At 38.8% G+C, this 20,982-nt stretch overlaps 1 protein-coding gene across 1 annotated transcript in view; it reads left to right on the top strand.

The window, feature by feature from the left end:
* SPOCK1 (SPARC (osteonectin), cwcv and kazal like domains proteoglycan 1) overlaps positions 1 to 20,982 on the top strand; it is a 270,064-nt gene that overhangs the window by 86,330 nt on the left and 162,752 nt on the right. The window lies entirely within an intron of this gene.

Below are 20,982 nucleotides of genomic sequence, written 5' to 3'. Positions count from 1 at the left end.
CATGAATCTTGGTTTAACATGCAATTTAAAACAGAGATCTTCATGTTCATTTTCTTTCATGTTAAAGGCTTTGCTAAATTAATGTTGTAAATGTAACCACTGCATTTTCTAACACTCAAGGGGCCAATTATTTGAAATCAGCTGTAATGCATGAATTTCAGAGCTGATTTTAAAAGGGAAGTGGTGTTGTGTATATGCTGCTGTTTCAGATGCAGGCTTTGTAAATGATGTTTTGCACTTTGACTTGGTGACGGTTTAAGTTATGGCAGTACCTCAAATATTTCCAGGACAGCCACTAAAGGATAGGAAAAAACCCCAATAGACCCCATTCTAATTTTGTCCAGGATAGCACTGGATACAACAGCCATACCAGGAAAAAGAAATTCAAAATTACTGAAGTGTTTAGGAAGAAAATACTTATTGGAAGTCTCCGAAGGTGCTTTTGAAAATTTCACTTTGTGTCTATTTCTATATTTCATTGCCAAGCATGTTCCTTGTATTGTCTGTAGCTCACAGGAATATCATTGGGGTTAGAGCTTAGGAGTGTAGATTCTCTGTCTTTAGGGAAATGGAACTTCGGTGTCAAAGGAAAGGCAAAGTTGATGCTTTTGTCAAGACACATATCCACAGAGGTTTTCAAAGGCATTCGAGGGATTTAGGATTACAAATCCTATTGACTTCAAATAGAACTTATGCTCCTACCACTTTCGGAGGCCTTGTGACCCTCAGTCTTCCCAAGAGAAAAAACAAAAAGGTAAATCCTGGCAAAGTATTGCAGAGAGATTTTGAACTGACATGCTTTAAAACTGTTCTGTACATTGTGTTACTGAGATGTCTGACTCTGGGCAAAAGCAGGAATGCTTGTAGAGAATCTAAAGTCACACATGGATACCTTGAAGGGATATGTCGGATGTCTGCTAAGATTTCTGTCTCTTTGTAAAGAAAAGGATCATTCTTTTTCAGGGTAGCATTTCTCTGACACTGTGGATGTCTCTGCTCAGGAAACAGAATGCAGATTGTGGGGTGCAGTCTGAGCAGGGTGCTCTGCCTTGCACAAAGAACTGTGCACTGCTTTCTTCTCACTTAAATCTTAAAAATGGGTTTTATTTGGCCAATAGATCATTCTTTTGGACAGAGGTCACTACTCTTGGTTGTGGCAAAATTCACCCTGACTAGAACGTTAAAAATAGCCACTCAAACATTTCTAAAGAGATTTATTGCACCAAAAAAAATTGTTTGGAAACTGTTGTTTGGTTTAGTTACATATACACAGAGCATGTGAGTCTTTAGTCATTGATCCCAGTGTTGTCACCCAAAAAATGAAGAGAAATCATATGCTGCTGCTTTGGGCCCTATGAGTCAGATGCTGACAAGACTAATACTCATTTTATATATGCATATAGGTATGAATATGTGTGTAAATGTATACATGATATATTTATATGTATGTAGAGGGAGTTGCATTAAAATAGAAACTGCTGAGATAAAGGAAGGAAGGAAGGGAAGCTTTATCTTCCCAGATGTTCCCACCAAAGCTTTAATTTCTGTAATTTTCCACAGAGAGGAAAAAGAACAGTCAGAAGAATTTGTCCCAGCTCTTTTATGCAGCATGAGCTACAAGACAATTGTTTAATCTGTTTTTCCTTTTCCATTCTCCCTGCCCTGGTATTTTTCCTATGTTGTTCTGTTTTACTTTGGGGAGTTTAAATGCCCCTTCTGCTCTTGTATAGTTTTGAAGATAGAAAAGCTTTCATTTTATATTTTTGGGATTCTGATATCCGGAGAACTTGAGCAGGTCCTGTGGTGAGGAGCCCTAGCTTGCTTCTGTGAATTCTCTGGCAGGTCTGTGTTCTCACCACACAATTGTTATTTTGAGAGATATCTCAAAGGATTCTTTTAACCTCACAAGACCAAGATTCTTCCTAGGTACTGAAGAGAAAAAAACTTGTCCAGTGGGTGAATGAAAACAGATAAGAGATTTTATAGGAAACCTAACTCTGGTGTCACCAAGCTAAAGCTTTTTTTTCAAACACTAACTTTTAGAGACAGGTTTACAAGTTTTTGATATTAGAAATCTACTTCTCAATTCTAAATCTAAAATCCTGCTTGAATATTCTAATTTTGAAGTTTTCATGTGGAGCCGGACTGTAGAACCAAGCTGGAAGGGCAGAGTTGGAAGGAACTGAAGGCAGGAAGTACCTGCCAGGGGGATCTCACAAAGGTAGCTGGAGGATTCCATATGTTTAACAGATTTAAAAACCAACAGTAATCAGAGGTTTTGAAAATCACTAGAGTTCTGCTTCCCTGGCTTGTACTTCATTTGCATCTCTTAAAGAAGTCTGCTGCATCCAACCAATTCTGTATTCTTTTCTAAGAAAAAGCTGGCTTTATTCAGCAGGATGAATTATTTAATTGTGCATTGAAAAACAATAACAGTGCAATCAAGCTGTCTGCTTTCTGCTTGCAGTGTGGAGAGAAATACCTGAGTGTTTGTCTCAAGAAAAGAAATGCCTTCTTTTGTAAAAAAAGCATTCATGGCTTTCACTGAAACCTCTAGGGAGTGACACGAGGTATGTTTGGATTACAGGCCTGTTCAAGGGAAGTCAGCTTGAGTGGTTCAACTGCAACTCAGAGGGCACTTGAGTGATCAGAGTTTTGTTTTTTTTTAGCTGAGCTACCAGCCCAGCTTTCTATTCATCTTTAACCCAAGAGAAACCAATACAAAAGTGAGAATCTTACTGACAGAGCTGAGCTAACGAGGCACTTGGACTGCAGAAGGCAACAGAGTTTGTAGCTGGAAATGATTGCTGGTCATTAATATTGAACTTGATTCTGTCACAGTTACAGAAGAAAGAAAGCAGAAAAGCAGAAGGGGCAGGTTAGTCAGGATTTTGAAATATGGATCAAAGGGTTGGGGCTTTTTTTCCTGACAAGGTCATTTGAGAGTTCTTAAGGAGCTTGACAGCTAACCTGGCATACTTTCCTAGTCTTCTTCATCCACTTTGGAGAAAGAAAAGAGGGAATAGGGGAAAACTTCAGCATAACTCAAGTGGGAGATTTTGAAATGTCTCATATTCAGCACCTATTCAGACTTGCCAGAAAATGAAGACTTTATGGATGAAGACTTTATGGATTCTGTTAATTGAAAACTGTTAAATTTAAAAAAAAGTTTAAGTTACTGAAAAATTCTGCTAGAAACCACCCCTAAAATTGCTGGAAGCAGTTTGGAATGGTGTCCAATTTGCCATATGACTTTTTAAAAGCATCTTTTCCCAGAACATAGGAACTGTGGAAGTAATGGGAAGTGCACTTTGTATTGCAGAGGCATGAGCTCTGAATGAAAACACCTTTAAAACATCGAGCTGCCATTATTATTAACAGCACATCTGCAGAAGGAGGCAGTAAGAAAATGGGTAAAAATGTGATTCTGTGGTAGTGCTGATTTTTTCCCCAAATATGTGTTTAAAACCATCCACTGAACTGTGGAATTTTCTGCTCAAAGGAGGTGCAAGTTTCCCCCTTTCCATCTGGATTGTGACAGTCAGATGATTGCAGTGCATGGAGCTGGCCTGAGTCCCCTCCCTCAGCTCTGCCTTCAGGACTGGCTGGAAACAGGGTACAATTTTACCCACTGCTGGTAGTAGCAATACCAAATGTTCCAAGTTTCAGAAAAAAAAAAGGCTCCTGATTAGAAATAGTCTGACCTTTCCCCCTTGTTTTCCAGCCTTTGTCTTTCTTTTCACTGTCTATTCCCAGTCCTCTTCCCCAATAACTGAGAAATCTGGACAGGGATGTTCCTTCTCAGGGCTTTCATTATCTGCCCTTGGAAAGGAGGGAATACAAACAATTTTTAAAAATTCAAGCTCCTTATTCCAGTGTATTGTGTGAAAATCTTTATCTGCTTGAATTGGACCTATCAGTGACTGACTCTAATGTCAGACACACTCATTTAGACTTGACTATCATTATTAATTAGAGACATGTTCTCATTTCAAAGAGCTCCCCTTGAGCACTAGTGAAAGGCTGAACTAGCAAAATACCCTCACTTTTGAAGAGGAAACGTTGCTTTTGAGTGGATTGAAGCCTCCAGTGTAGCATAGCCTATGACTTTGACAGCCCAGCAGCCCTGTGAAGTGAATTTACCAAATTTAGAGCATTACATTTCAAGATGAATGTGTTGGTATTAGTGCTTCCTCTCCTTGTGCATCACACCCGACCTGTGTCTTTCCAGTGTTTAAATCAGAAATCCAGACTCCAGAAATGGGCTTCTGCAGCTGTGCAGAAAAAAAAGTTTCCCTAAAATTCATAAGCCTTCCAAAACAAAAGGAGCGAAAATTGGAAGCCTGTGATGCAGGATGAAAATCATAGAACCTGCAATTATTTTTGAACATGTAATTTTCTGTTAGCCCAGTTAAGATGTTCTTTCAGAAAAGCCTGAATAAATTCTTCACAAAGAGATGTTTAGTACTGAACACATCTCTAGCCACAAATATATGTTAGTTTTATAATAAATGTTTTCTATTACAGTGCCTCAGATGGCAGATTTCAATTGAATAACTTATTTTGCAATTTATTTTTTGACTGTGCTTGAATTAGTTTTAGAGGCTTATTCATAGTGCAAGTGCACATGAATTATGTTTGCAAATCTTCAGTAAATCAGTCCAGTTTTGGAACATGTTAACTGAATCAACCAAAAACAATAGCTGAGATGCAGCACATGAAATATACTGTCTCCCATCAAATGCATTTCAAGCACATATGGCTGCTCATCTCCAGGCAGATGCACATGGTTCTTTCTGCATGCTACAAGTGTAATATTAAATTTCTTATAAGCTTGTAAGCAACCAATTTTGTCATTAAATATGGCACGAGGAGTGACAGGCTGGGGTCCTTGTGTGTGATTGCATTATGGCTGATGTGCTTTGAGCAGAGACAGTGATCAATAGGCTGCTTGGCTGGAATTTTATTAGCACTTGGGGAGCACTTGTTAGTTTTGTCAATAATAGTGCTGGCTTGCTTTTAATATCTCTTACTTCATTGACTGTGAAGCAGCCATGATTTTCAAAGGGAAATTCATGCCCTCCCCATGCTCAGCCAGCTTCCATTGAAATAACTTTGGTGGAATATCACAGAACCCAGCCCTGCTCTCTTTGGTGTCTCTCAGGGAGCAGAGGTCTCCTTCCCTGTGCTTCAGTTCAGTATGTAGGAATTCATTTTTGGTAAAGATGAATTGTGTATAAAGTACATGCCTGCAAATCTTCCTTCTATATTTGCCATGAGAGAAACCCCAGAGCATTTTCCAAACATCTTTGGTTCGTATTCTGATTTTAGAAGGCCAAACCAATGAGGGGCAAAGTCTCCAGCTTTGAAATCTTATTTGACTTTAATTTTGGATGGTGTAGCATCTGCATGCCAGAGTGACCCTTGAATCACTATCCAGTCAGAAGAGTAGTTTGAACAGTATTTAAACATGTTTATATGCTTGTCACTTAATGGATGATTACTGTCATTTGGTTCTAGCTGAAAAACAGGAACTCCTGTGGAGTATAAAAGTTAGAAGGCTGAGTGGTAATGGCCATAAAAATGCATAATGGAGAATTTTTAGAAAGAGAAAAATATCAATATAAAGACAAGTTGTTTTAAATATAGATTTAAGTAAACTACAAATTAGACAAAGAAAAACAGGGATAATTAGCATTTGCTCAATGTAGAAAGCACAAACATGAATTATCCAAAACCAGGAGCTTGGCTAATGACAAGACTCTTAATGACTGCAGTGACAAGAGGTCATGTCTACACAAAGTACAGCTAAGTGGACTCTTAAGAGTGGTAGCCTCAGCCCAGAAAGCCAAGTACAAAACAAGATATTTGGGCCATTAGAAATTGTCTGACCTTTCCCCCTTGTCTTCCAGCCTTTGTCTTTCTTTTCACTTTCTGTTCCCAGTCATCTTCCCCAATAACGGAGAAGGCCAAAGCTTTGGCACCTGGCTTTGCTCTGGCTTTCACATGAAAGGGCTGCTAAGACCATGTGGACACATAGTTGATATCTTCAGTTGGAGTTTAAGATTCTGGATGAGGGAAAGGACAGGCCTGGGTAAATTAGATATCTACAAATAGCTGGAATTGATCTATGGTTTAAGGAAATCAGCTGAAATAATTGTAGAGATGCTAGAAGTTATCCTTGAAACTTATTAAATTGTACAAGGTTGGGAAAAGACAAGCAACAAGGGTATATTTTCCATTAAGAAAAGGAAGAAAATGGGAAAACGTATCCTGTGAGTTAATCCTAAAATACTGGGGAAAAAACTCCCACAGTAGAACAAATAGTTAAGTAAATATTTGTTAGCATCAATAAGATAAGGGGATGAATAAATCTGACATGGATGTCAAACTAAGCTGTTTCTTCTGTAACAATTACAGGCCTTGAGACTCAGGGATAAGCTTGCAGCATCACATATCTTGACTCAATAAGGTTTTTGGCATCGGTTTTCATTACTGCCTTATAAGCAAGTTGTCTGAAAGAAATAATTCTGAGTTGGATACAAAACTATGGAAAACTATGGTCTGGTGGTAGCTGTCAATGGTTCAGTGTCAGGCTGGGAGGATAAATTGAGTAGAGGTCTCTGTGATCTCTTTTGGCTGCAGTATTATTTCCCACTTTTTAACATTTGCTGTTATTTACCATTTTAATTAAACTATCGATATTGAAATTAGGCTGCCTATTAAATGTAGCACAGAAATAAAATTCTGTCACCTTCAGAAATTTAAGAAATTATCTGAAAATAAAGGCTAAATTTAGTCTAGGCAGATGCAAAGTTCTTAGATAAGAACAATAATCTGCACAAAACAGGATGAAAACCAATCAGTAATAAATTTGGAGCAAAGGGCTAGGGTATTATAATGGATTACAAATAGAACATGAGTCAACAATGTCATTCTGCTGCAAAAGAAGGCAAATGTTGCACTGGCATGTGTAACCATGAGTAATCCTTCAGCTCGAGCAGTGCCAGTAAGACCTTGGCTGGAATACATTGTCCACATTTGAGTACCAGGATTCTTGGGTACTGGGAATCAGCTGGAAGGTACCCAGAGAAATGTAACAGGGATGATCAGAGTTGCAGAAATATCCTCAGCAAAGAAAGTCTCAAGCAAACCAACAAAACAGCAGCAACAAACCAAAATAACCCACAAAAAACCAAAACAATGCACAAATCGTTTTTCCACGTACTTAAAATTAACTGCAAGTGGAGGGCTGATTCTACATCCATTGTGGGTACAGCAAGGGGGAGTAATTTTACACTGCAGCAAAGAAAATTAATTTTAGTCTGCATAGTGGCAGAAAAAATTAAGCATTGGGGGAAATATTTGAAAGAGGATGTAGAGACTGTTGAAAAATGTTCTTGCAGATAATGACCCAGGGGTAGCAGGTCTAGCAATGGAGAAGGGGAATAGAACCAGCATCCTTCCCAGAACTGTCATTCTAGCACTGTAATTCAATGATTGTATTTTGATTAATGAAAACCAATGAAATCCAATGAAATCGCACAAGAAATGCTGAAGGAAGTATTTATTAAAATAAATTTTCAGCCACCTTTAATGTAACATAAGTAAGCATTATTGTAATTATTTTTATATGATCTATCTGTGTGTTCATGGAGTTTATCCTTTCTTTAATTGCTGGGGGTTAAAATTCCTTAGAAGAGGCACGTATTCTCTAAGAGCAAATGTATCTTTGCTGGAAAGGCTCCAGCACTGAGGCTTGTTTCTCTCTTCAGTAGGGCCTTTTGAATGATCTTTCTTATTTAAAACCAGTGAGAGCTTGCTGACATAACCAGAAGCCTGCAAAACCAAAAGGGAAGAACCTCTGCACATCACAGTGTTAAATGCAGGCATCTAACAAAAATTGTCTGGTTCTCTCTCAGTGGACATAAAGCTGCCTAAGGACTCAGTGTCAGCTAAAAGAAATCCAGTAGCCATCTTTTGTTAATCCTGTTCTCAACTCTAGCATATGGTTATAGTTAATTCTGCCTAACCCACTGGATTTATTTATCCTCAAAATCCAGATTATGTTTAGCTATCCCAAAGAAGATAAAAGTAAAACCATGAAAAGCCAGGTTCAAGTAGAGTCACAAAAAGCACAAGTCTATTTGAAAAATACCAGCAGGATGTTAATGTGAATGAGATATCCAAGTATCAGAAACATAAATATATTTGTCATGATAGTTTAGACATAAAGCCTATAAATTATTATGTTTTTCATCTGTAGATGAAAATAGAACTTCATCAATAGAACTCCTAAATATGACATTGGTGTGTGCTGGCTACAGGCTGTACTTGGTTGTTCCCCCTCCTGATTGCCTAACATAGCTCCTGGCTTCATCATTATTCTATTGCAAGAAATGGGACTTGATATTTAGGGAAACGTTATTCATTTTCCTTATGTTTCTACTTCTAAGCTGCTTTTTCATGAAGTAGCACTTCTAGTGTATTTTCCTACACAGAGCTGTGGCAATAACATTTTCCCAATGCCTATAAATAAATTAAGTATACTGTGGCTTGAAAGAGAAATTGCTATCAGCTGGTGTTCCACTACCTACAAAACATTTTATCTTCTTTCAGTTTCTATTACGTTGCTGTGCCTTGATTTTGTAGGGGAAGTTGTGTTCCCTGTTAGTGTCATGGGGTGCATTTGTGAGCAGCGTGCTTGATGTATGGAGCTATGGCAGGCACCTGGTGTGGAGAGCTCTGCCTTGGAAATTGCATTGAAGAAGAACTTTTTGGCAGATGAAGATGTAGATATGATTTGGAAATAGACCTGTTCGTGTCAGTCAGTCAGGTACTTCATTTTCTAAGACATAAAAAAAATAAAGGTTGGAGATGAAAGAGGAGAGAGAGGCCACCTGTCTAGAGGAAGCAGAGAGCCCAGGAGGAGGAATGCACTCCAGGGCTATTTATATGGCTTTTTTAAGAATGCAACAAGTTAACTTCTCTTCACAGGCTGCCATTTTAAAGAAAAGTTAAGCAACTACATCCTTTCTCATCTGCAGAGTTACCCAAAAGCTGGAGGTGGTTGTTCATTTTGTCTGTGGTTCAGATTAGACCCCTCTGAGCTCTAGCTGAGCCTCATTAACCTTCAGTGGGTTGAAGTTAGACAGGACCAGCTGCAAAGAAGATGCACACAAGGCCTCTTCTAGGTACTGATCTCAGCTGAGACACAGCTCACGTTAGCTATACATAAGTTATTTGGAAATCACTTTATCCACATTTTCTGAAACATTAAAGAACAACTAATTCTGCCAGGCTTTCAAATGAAGACAAGAACTTGGAGGAAATATGTGGCATTAACTAACCATGACAGGTGTCCCTTAAGCAGAAGGGTTCTCCTGGAACACACTGCTCAGCCTTTGTGTCATCTCTGGGTAGGCCAGAGTATTTGAAAGTTACCCAGTTTCAGTGGGAAAAAGCGGGTGTTGGAATAAAGGCTTCAGGAGCTGGAAACTTGTGGTAGTGTCCCTTTTACTGTTGTCTTTTGAGTTGGGAAGGGATGAGGAAGAAGGAGAAGCAAAAAATAAAGTATGCAGTCGATGATGCTGAATGCTTTGAAAAAAGGATCAGGTAGATTAATAATGGATTTTTTGTGTGGCAGTCCCTTGGCATAGATGATTTTTGCCTGCCTGTTAGTATGCTGTCTTTTTCATCAATCTAGTAGAGAGAAAAGAGTTTTTTGCTTGCTTTTCTGAACTAACGAAAATTCTGTGATCTCTGTACAGGTTTTAAATTATTTTTATTTTTTCTTTAATTAAAATATTGAATCCATACCCCTAACACCTTAGGATAATGAAGTTTGTCTCTCATTTCTAGTTAGTATTCAGTGAAAAGCAGGATGGGGTTTCAGGAGGTTGCTAGAGCAAGGTAGTACAATCTAGAAATAGAGCTTTTTGTGTGGTGGAGAAGGCAAAGGGTGCAAAATTAAAGGTATATCTGGAACAAAGGTGTTTTTTGTGAAAATTTTTATTAGTTTCAGGGATGTCTATGTTAAATTCTATTTCACTATTTCCCTCCATGTGCTTGTCCAGTACATTGGTACAACAATAGGTTTCAAAAGGAAACTATTAAAAATTAAAGTCTGAAATATTTACAAGCTTGTTTTTTTAAGGCACTAAATAATTATGGGAGAACATTCTTACATAAGTTGGCAATTTCCTCAAAGATAAGAACACTTAATTTGAGAAATTAATTTTGTTATGCTGACTAAATAAAAAAGTTCATTAAAATCTTTGTAGGGTCTGTAGTAGGGAGCTAATTACAGTGTTTTTTCTTATATTTCAATTATGGTAGATGTGATTTAACAAGTATTTTAATAAAATTTAGTAGCATTTATTTCCCACCAAATGGTGTGAATTTAGGTGGCAACTCTGACACATGAAGAGCCTAGGGTTGGATATGTGTGGTGAATGGATTTTATTTTAATGAATTATAGTATAATTTTTCTGTCTTCACAATTAAACTTGGGCATTAACTCAAAATTCATTAATTCCTTTGCATCCTTTTTTTCTTTGGGAGAGGACGTACTAAAAATTCCTTTAAGCTTATAAAACTGGGCAGCGTGTATGACAAATAGATTTAAACCGGATTACTGAGGGGCAGAGCACAAAGGCAGAATTCCGTCAGTGTCAAATTCTGCCCTCAGCTATGTGCAGGCTCCTTGGTGGAGTTACACTGATTTAAACTGGGCTGAGACTTGCATAACTTGGATGGAAAATGAATGTTCATTGGGTATTTCTCTTTGTCAGTCATTCTGATCTAAACCTGGCTGCTGGGCATTTGTATCATGTGCATTTTCCTGACCACGTAAGCATCATTACATTATGGAAATAGCTGAGCAAATTTGGTCTGAATTAGCTGCTTCTTAAACTTTGATTAATTGCTTAGCTTGTGGATTTAGGCCATTTGTCCTCTGTCAGATAAAAGTACTAAGGTACAAAAGGAGTGTTGATGTTGTTAGTAGAATTGTCTGATGCTTTGGGGGGATCAGGAAGCCTCCTTCTCATCTCCTGCCTTCCCTTCACACGACAGCCAGGGCAGTGCTCAGATCCCTCTGTCAGCTCTGCTGAGGGTGTTTGAGGGGTGGCCAGCACCTTGTGGGCTCCTTGGTGAGTTTATTGTGGTGTCTGAGGTACCCAGCCTCATTCTGCAAATGCTTATAATTCATGGATTTGAAGGAATTCTCAAAGTGAATAAAGCAGATGGAGCAGAAGGATTGTGTCTGCGTCCCCCATTTTGTAATTTTGCTATTCAGAGCTGTTTTCTTAGGCACAATTTCACTGCAGAGACTGAAAAAGTCCAGCCATGAAAAAATGAACATGTGACCAGATCTGGCTTCTACAGTTCCCTAGAAAATATGGCATAAACAAGGAAACTGCAGATCCAGAGGAGAGTGATGAGCTCAGCATGATCCTGAAGTCTGACAGTCCTGTTCTTCTAAATGCTGTCTGATGCTGTTATTGCTGAGTCCTTCTACTGAAGCAATTTCACACCTCATCTGCTAGAGATGAAAATGGCAGGGAACAAACTATAAATCCAGCTAAAACTTCCTTTAGTAGATATATCATCCTATCAGAATCTTTTCATATAAATAATTAGTTCATCACTTCCTCAATCCACTAAACTTGCAAAGCTTTGGAAATGACACGGTGTGTCGTTACCTCAAGAAACTCTTAAGTAATTAAGTAATCCACCTCTTCCCCCAAGGCAGCACCAACCCTATCTGCATCACTCCTGACGTTTTCTCACTGTCCACAGTCTCCCCAGCAATTTATTCTGATATTTTTAACCATTGGAAATTCGTCACCTGAACTTTCCTTTTCTGCAGTTCAGACCTTTGAATTGAAAACTTTCATGTTGTGTGCCATTGACATAACAAACAACCGGGTGTCACCTTAAATTTAGTGGCTTTTTCTTTATATGAAGACGTGTTGCGTTTCCTTCCAGTGCTGTCTTCTTAACCACAGATGCGTGAGTTCTTCCTCACAGATCATTTACTGACCTTATTAGCCTCTATCAAACAGATCAGAATGAGCTGTTCCAAAAGCAAGAGAGCAGACACAAACAGACCAAGGGTTTGGGAACTAGAAGGCCATCTTCTGTGCCTCATGGTACTTGTGTTCTGGCTCCTGTTCCTGGCAGGGGACACAGCCAGGATAACTGACCCCAGCTGACCCCAGGGACATTCCAGACCACGTGAGACCATGCTTAGGGTGTAAACCCGGGGGAAAGCTGGCCAGGGGCTGCTGCTGAGGAGCTGGCCAGGCATCAGTCATTTCGAGGTGAGAAGTTGCATTTTGCAGCACTTGGGTAATATTATCATTATTATTATTATTATTATTAATATTGTCATTATAATTAATATTATTATTAGTATTATCATTATCATCATCCCTTCCTTCTCTGTCCTGTTAAATTTCTTTATTGAAAGCCATGGATTTTTCTCTTCTTCCCAGTTCTCTCCCCCATTTCACTGACAGTGGCTATGTGGATTTCAGCTGTCATGGTGACATACCTGTGAATTTCCAGGTATGTGTGGAACAATCTGTGAATCCATGAGCACAAAGGTGAATGTTTTTGGTGCTGTTTTTGTAAACAAGCAGAATCAGAGAAGCAAGAATGTTATGCAGTAAGATTTGAAACAGCACTTTCACATTCAGTTCTTTCCAGCTACATGTAGTAGTTTGAAAGAGATTCTTGTCACATCCTTCCAAGATACAGCAGTGGTTATGGAATTGCTATCATGAAGAATTGCTGATAGGTTTTCCAGGGATCACACCAGATATTTTATGGCTCTCAGTTCCTTACGGCTAGAGCATCTGGACATTGGAGTGTGTTTGTGTGTGTTAAGATGTTGATTATGCAGTCTCTGGATAGAACTTGCACATGCAATTGGGACTGTAACAAGGTTAAAGCAGGGCAGATAAACTACATATATAACATTCCTCTTCCCCACCATTTTCACCCTGTGTGTTACTCAATGTGTTAGGGGTCTGTACAGGGTTGGAATCTGTTCTGTGCTGTTGGACTTTTTGACTGCTGGCATTATGGAGTTGGCAGAATTGCCAGAATCAAAGTTTGCTGAGATTCTTTAGCACCTCAGCAAAGATCTGTGATGCCAGACAGAACTGACTTCAAGCCTGGGCAGGTGCTGTCACTCTCCATTCCTCTTTCCTTGTTCCACTTGTTTTGTGTGCTCTGAAAGTGCAAAGAACTGAGGCAGCACTTCGTGTGGGCACCCTGCTGTAAAGCTGCAGGCATGAAATCCGGGAAGGTTTTCCCAAACTGGATTTAGAAGTCACTGAGACACATAAAGAGAATCAGTCTAATGGAATGAGCAGGCCAGCAGAATATTGGTTATTATGACTGCTCATGTTTTTGTTTGACTGCTTTAGACATTTACATGCTTGACCCAATACCTGCATTTGAACAAAATATATTTGATCCCTCTTCAGTATAAACTTTGTTGTATGTGAAATTAAAGACAGCTTGGGCATTTCCTTCATGCACTTTAGATTTTTTCTAGGATTGTATCTTCCATAAATAACACAACCCAGTGTTTTTATTTCCTATGCTTTTCCCTAGACCCTCCAATTTTCATTTTGAAACAAATGGTGTTTCCACATTGTTTGAAATAATTTCAGCCTCATTGCTTTCATCTAGTCAAATAATCCTCTAATCCATGCTCGGAACCAATTGATCTTTTATTTTTTAATGTTTTTCTTAGTGGATGCCTATATTATCCTATGGTAATGTAGATATAGTACAATTGATCAGTTAATCAAATGAGAGTTATTACTGGATCATTAATTATGGCTACATAGATAATTAAAAGTACTGATTTTTACACCTAGGGCCAGTGGTATTTTGTATTTTTTATAATATGGATTTAGAATATATTTATGCAAGCAGAAAATTGAATCAGCATTACCATCAGCGCATTAAATTACTGAATTTTATTAGAGAAGAATTCCCTTAAAATATAACAGTAGATATAGATACGGAAAAAAACCACAAAAAACATGAGAATTACCATGAAAGGTTTTGCATTTTTAAATTATGATTTCATCTTTAAAATATTGCACATGCCCAAAATAATTTGTTTGCATGCTGGATCTCACTCCCATGTGATTTATGTGTTCTCAGTGCACACCTCTCTCCCTGAGTCATGAGATGCCCCTGATGATTTGGTTTATGTGCTTTGATTTGTGCAGTCTGAGAATGGTCTCCTGAATCAATTTAAATAAAATGAAGGAAGGTGAAAATTCTTTGCTCTGTGGAGGGACTGACTTTTTTTCTGCATGATGAACAAGTGAAACATCAATATGACAAAGAATTGCTGTTACTCAAACCTGACTCAGGGCAGGTCCTCTTCACTGTGGTTGAAGAGTGTGCACAACCTCTTTGTCTCATTCTGGCCATGCTGGAAAATTCACAAGACTGATCTCTAACTAGCAATCCTGCCTATCAGAGTGGAGTAAATATGCTCCATCCCTGGCAAATTCATACAGTAGTAACCTGGCCCTTGTGATCAAAATTTTGTCTGCCAGATCATAGCATATCTGTTGGAAAAAGTGCTTGTGCAGAAAACTTAAACTGTTTAATAGGTTTAGTTTAGGAAAAAGCAAGTTGGAGGGCAATAGATTGTGTAGGATAAATTTTTTCTGATAAGGAAACTTGGACTGCTGAAGCAACTTTAAAGAGGAAGGTTATAAAAATAATTGCCAAAAGTAAACACAGATTAATTCAAATTGGAAATCACTCTCACAGTTTTAGGATGCAACTAAAATATGCACCTTTGCTCTAATAGAAAACAACCATAGAAAGTTATAGAAGATTATTTAAATCCCCACTCCTGGAATTTCTTACAACAATGCATGGACCATAAGACAAGATGATCTAACAGTTAAATCTATGCTTCACATCTCTGAATGAATCTCTGCCCTAACCCCATTAGAAATTAGATAGAGAATCATGAATAAAGTTTTGTTTTCCAGCTCTAATGTCACCTTCTTGCAAACCTGGGATGAGATTATATAGACTGAGTTTTAGCTCCATGTGCATGTAATTGGAATAATAAAATTTTCTTTTTCCTCTCCTCCCTTGCTTAGTTTAAATGTTCACATGTGTGACTTCCATGAATTGTGTACTCTACAGTTCTTTACTGGGACTGCCCTCCTAGTTTCAGTAGGACGACTCAGGGGGGAAAAAAAAGAAAGAGTTGCAAAAATTCTCATCCTTTCTCTTCCCATGTAGTCCATCATCCTTCTCAGGTTCTGCCACCTTGATGGTCCCAGGTACCAAATCAGGAATCAAGGTTCAGTGTTCATTAATCAGTGTTCAGTAATGAGGCAGTTCTGAGCTAACAGAAAGGGAAGAGCAGGAACCCTTCCAGGTGCTGGTGGAACAGTCACTGGCAAGCCAATTGCCTTTTAACATCTTCCTCCTTCCCTCAGCCACCTGCTCACCCTGCCCTTGACTGATCAGTACCCAGAAGCTTCCACTGAGGATGAAACCCTCCTGTTTGCCCCACATCCCTTTAGGGACTTCATCATTATGCACTGCCAATGGTCCTTCAGCTCCTCCAGCTTCGTGCCATTGCACTGTCCCTTGTGGCCAAGTGAACTTTTGTAAAAGCATTTTCTCATACAAATTCAATCCAATTTTTCATTCAAATGAAAAAAAAGTTGCACTTTCGTGAACCCTTCAGCTACTGCTTTATGTAAATTGATAAGAAAAAAGTGATGATACATTTTTGACACTGTTCTATGTAATCCTGCAGGATCTAAAGTTCACATGCTCAATATGTTCTCAGGATGAAACACCAACTCTCTCTGTAGTCAATGGGAATTCAGTCATTTATCCTGGAGGAGGCAGATTTTCAACCCAGATGCTTACATTCTTTTTGGTTCTATTTACTTCAAAATTACATATAGAGACTTTTAGGAGATGAAAGGGGAGATGAAGTTATTTGGGATTAAAGACAGGATGCAATAAAGCAGAATGGTTGGCTCATCTGAGCTACTTCAGAGACTGAAAGTTCCTGTTGAATCTCAGGATAAGACTTAAGTCCATTGATTTTTTTTTTTTTAATTGGGTCTGGGTTTTGGCTTCATTTTCCTTCAGAATTTCTGTTGCATTTTCCAGTACTGTATCTTCTGGCTTCTGTGAACTTCGCTGTTTTCTCTGCCTTTTCAGCCTTTTCTTTCATTCTACTACTTTTGACTGTCTCCATCCCAACTATAATCTGTTTTCTTTCTGCTTCAGCATGGATCTCTCTTACTTGTGAAGTGCTGATATGTTCCCCATCAGCAGGGTTGATTGCTCCCATTAATGCTTTTTCGGTATCATTTTGTAGGAGTTGCTGTGTGATCAGAAAGGTCAGATCAGCCCCCATGTTGTGGGCATCTGGTGTTTTTGCTAACATCAGAAGTAATCAGGGGAAAAGGGAGAGATAAGATCAGGGAGCAGCAAGATGCTTCCATGACTGTAGGGCAGCTGGGAATCATGAATGAAAGCTTGTTGTCAAACATTGCATGTCTACATGGAATCAGAAAATAGCAATACTAAGAATGTTAAGATTAAAAAAAACAAACCCCACAACCAAAAAACCCAACCAATTAAAAAAAAAAACTCTAAAAGGTCAACCTTTCCACCTTTTACTTAATGAAGTCAGAACTGCATAATCCAGGGTGAAAAAATGTTGGTTCTTCAGGAGTTAAGAAAGTGAAGTGAGTTTGTTTAAATATGATCTCACACAGTTATGCTCAACAGGTAACTAGAAAAGCAATTAAGGGCAAAGCATCAGCAAGGAGAGCTGCCAGAATGAAAATGAAACTGAAGATTACTGTTGTTTACCTTCAGTCTCTCTGAACTGAAATTGCTTTCTGTTGCTTCTACATTCAAACACAAAGACAAGAGCAGTTTAATCTATTTTATATCTTTTCAGAACCTCCTGATGGGAATGATCATTTTTCCAATCTGCCTTATTTGCTCATAAAGAAATAGAAAACTAGCCAAAATAATATGTTATTTTAGTATTTTCCTTCACTTGCAAAATTCAGCCTTTACAGTTTCTCTTAAAGTTTCTTTTTATCTCCTCCACCTCACTGTCAATCCAAACATGATCTAAAATGAGGAATGTGCTCTAGATTTACAGTGTGCTGTGGAAAGATCTAATGACATTTGGCTTACTGTTTGGTCATATGGTGGTGTTCTTAGTGTCATGTGGTAGTGTTTTTACTTTAATGTACCATTGAAATGGGATTAGAACCAATTTAAACAAAACTTGATAATTAAAAGAAGTAAGGTATTGCCTGAAAGTTTGGAGTAATTTTTGCTGCTAGAGTCAATCACAGGAAAAAATCATTTCTAATATGACTGCCACACATTGATTGCATGTAATTACTCGTAAATATCCCTCATGCACTCCCCAGAACCTCTGTCTTACACTTAGAGTATCTAAAGATGACCAGTAAAATGAGGATGGATTGTGTTCATACTCAAACTGGATGGACTCCTCAAGGATAATCAGCACATCCCTCATTGTGCTTTTTCACTGAAAATCTGTAACCCTGTTGTCTCTTCAGAATTCAGAAATTCACTATTTTCGTCCAATTGTAAAACTCTCCAATATGAAACCATCTCACCAGAAACAAAGCCTTTACCTTGGCTTTTACTGTTCCCTCCTGCACTCTTATCCTCATTTTACCCTCTTATCCTGTGTATCTTGTTTTTACTTTTACCCAGACAGAGCCGTGTGCCAACTGAGGGTATCAACAATGCTTAATAGAGCAGAATAATCATCTCCCATGTTTTAGTTAAGACTTTCTTGATAATACACTCCAGTTAAAAGAGTTTACTTTTGTTGCAGCAGCTTGACAGTTTTGATTCCTATTCAGCCTGCAGTTTGTTGACACGCTGGGGTCTCATTTTGTATTATTTCTACCTAGTCAATCCTCATTTTGTGTTTATTGCTTTGATTTCTGCTTTGTGATGCTGCTGCTTTGTATTTGTGTGTACTGACTGTTGCCTTATTCATTCCTCTCATTTCCCAAGATCATTTTTAACTGTACCCTCCAGAGCATGACAGCTCCTTTCCTCAGTTCTGTGGCTTATGAGCCTGCTCCCCGTTCCATTATCCCAACAGTCGGGCTATGTTTTTTAATCTCAAAATACCTCCTCATTTAACTGAATCATGCCAATTAGCAAAATGCCCCTTGTGTGAAGACAGACTAATGTGAAAAAAATGAAATCAACTCCTCAGATGCCTGTGTTCATTTTCGCACATTTTCTGCTGGCTGGGCAGTTTTGCCTGTTGGTGTCTGGGGGGTGAGGGTGGATGCTGCCTGTTTTGCAGTTGCTCTGAGTTATCCTGTATATTCCACATTTTCGGAGGGCTGAGCCTCCAGAGGTGCCGAGCCTGCCCCGCAGCCCAGAGGGAAGGAACAGATGTACCAGCTTCACACATCCGTGGGAACAGTTTGCTGAGCCAGGGTAATGTTTGCTCTGTTTGGCAAGGCCATTATCAAACTGGTCAAAACCCAGGAGCCTTGTTCTCACTGTTGGGAACTGAGCATCCTTCCCGCTGAGAGTGCCTGAACCTAAATGAAAGCCGTTAGGCACTAAGTACTGACAAAGTGACAACAAGAAGTCAAGGTGGTTTTGTCAGATTCTTCTTTCCTAGTCTGAAACTGAGCTGCTGAAAACTTTTTAGCACGTAGATATTTCATGTAAGGAAACTCAGCTGTCTGAGGCTGATAGTGGCAAAGGAACAGAGCAAGAGCTGCAAGTCCTGTGCCGGTACCAAAAGAAATTTGGGAGTGTGGGTTTTGTCCACTGCCACAGTGCCTGTGCTGCCTGCAGGAGAACTGCTGGGGCTGGAGCTATGGGCAGATTGAATGTGATTGTTGGAGTCAGAACCAGCCTGTGGCTGTGCTGGGGTTGGCAGCTGAACCACTAGACTCTCCATTTCTGTGTCAGCAGGGACGAGAATATCCCTTGGGGACAATCTTTCCAGATTTAGAGCTTCTCCATATAGCAAACTTCCAATTCAGAATGGTATGATAAATAAGATCAAATACAACTGTGCTGAAGTAAATCGTATTTCCAACAATATTTAATGTTTTTCTTTGCATTTGCCAGTTGTTGGGTTTTTTTCCCTAGTTCTGTTCGTGGGGAAGTCACATCGGTGCTCCTCACAGATGTTACGATGCAGTAACACTCCTGGGAGCCAGGAGTGGCAGTTCTGTAAAATGCACTTTGATCCCATGAGGTGTCACCTCAGCCTTTACCAAGAGTGAGGTGTAGATGGCATGTGTGGTAAACACTTTAATTTGGTCAATAGTTTAATTTGGTTTGCAACTTAATGACATTTGAAAGTATGTGCTGGCATTTCTGCTAGGCTGCCTTCCATCATTTTTGCCTTGACATGGCAAATAAAGGCTTACTAACTCAGGAAGGAATTAGCATGAAACATGTCCATCAATCTCCATAAAGAAGCATTATGTAGTAGATTTTTATTAACTCTGAAGTAAAGGCAGTATAATTGAACAGAAATGTGTGCAGCAACTGATAGGCTTGTTTGAGAAATTCTCAGTGCTGCTGGTTTTCATTCTTTTTTAGCAGAATTTTAATTCCAGCTGTGTTTCTTTTGTTATCACTCCTCAGCCTGTGGACAATACTAAATATTTTATTTTGAGAAGCTTTGCAGAAAAACTGTGTTTCCTTCTCCTCAAAAGGGGCTGACTGACCTGAAATCAGATAAGGTGCACAGAAGAAGGTTCATTCTGTAACCCCTGTGCTGCAAAGTCAGCTGGCTGTTATTAGCCCTATCTAGCAAAATAGTTCACAGCATCCTATATTGATAGCTGGAGATAAATGTTGCACCAGATGCACTTTAAAAGTTCATTCCAATGTTAGAAGCATTACTAGTAGCTGAAATATCCAACAGCTTAGGTATGCAGAGTATCACTGGAGTTGATATTGCCTCTGCAAAAAAGATTTTCAGAATCTGCTGCAAATTAGCCTGGCTATTATGAACACATTCTATTTTATAGCATTATATACTGCAAAGCATGTACACTTTGGAAAAAAATGGACATAAATTAGCCTTGTAAATTGTTTCATATCTTGTATTAAATGAACTGCTGAGAGTCTAATCAAAAAAGCATGGACATAAAACAGATTCCCATTGATTTCAGAGGTCTTGAGTTCAGATCCTACGTGTGCGTGCTTGTAAAAGTCATGTTGTGAATCCATTCAAGCTCCAGAAAAATTAACTTCCCTCAGCTGCTTAACTTTTAAAGCTTTGGGTTTGCTCATTAGTTAGATGCAGGAATGCCTTATGCATCATTATCACTCCTTCTCTCTGTGCACAGTTCCTGTTGACTGCAGTAGGAGTTTCCTGCTTGGAGAGACAGAAGGATCTGCCTTTAAAAGGTGATTGAGCCAGAAATGACCTGCTCAGCTTTCATTACTCAGAGTGCCTTACCCAAGCTTGGTGACTTTTCAGTCATTAAATACAACTGTCATGAAGTAAGACTGAATTAAGGATTTTTCTGTTGCTTCTAAGTTTGTATTTTACAAGGTATCCTATAGGTTCTCCATTCTGGGGTCAAAATATTTGTACAGATTGCATATTTGTAACTAAATCATTGTGATTGCCAAATGTTGAGAAACTTTGGTAATCACTGAATTTTTACCTCATTCCAAGTTCTCTCTTATTCTGCAGTCCTATAGGTGCTTAGCTGAAATCCACAGCCTTGACATCAGAATGTTTTTAGTTGCTTGAGTAGATCAGTGATTTTGTGACACACTTTTTGGTGAGACTAACATTCTTAATTTACTTTAAAAGCTTCTTCAGTCCCTGATATATTACAACAAAAAAAAAGGAGTCTGTCCTCTATCTCTTGAAGTCTCTTTATTTCATGGAGAAAG

This window comes from Passer domesticus, chromosome 13 (genome assembly GCF_036417665.1).
Source record: "Passer domesticus isolate bPasDom1 chromosome 13, bPasDom1.hap1, whole genome shotgun sequence".
Taxonomy (NCBI): Eukaryota; Metazoa; Chordata; class Aves; order Passeriformes; family Passeridae; genus Passer; species Passer domesticus.
This window is presented reverse-complemented; position numbering and strand designations above follow the sequence as displayed.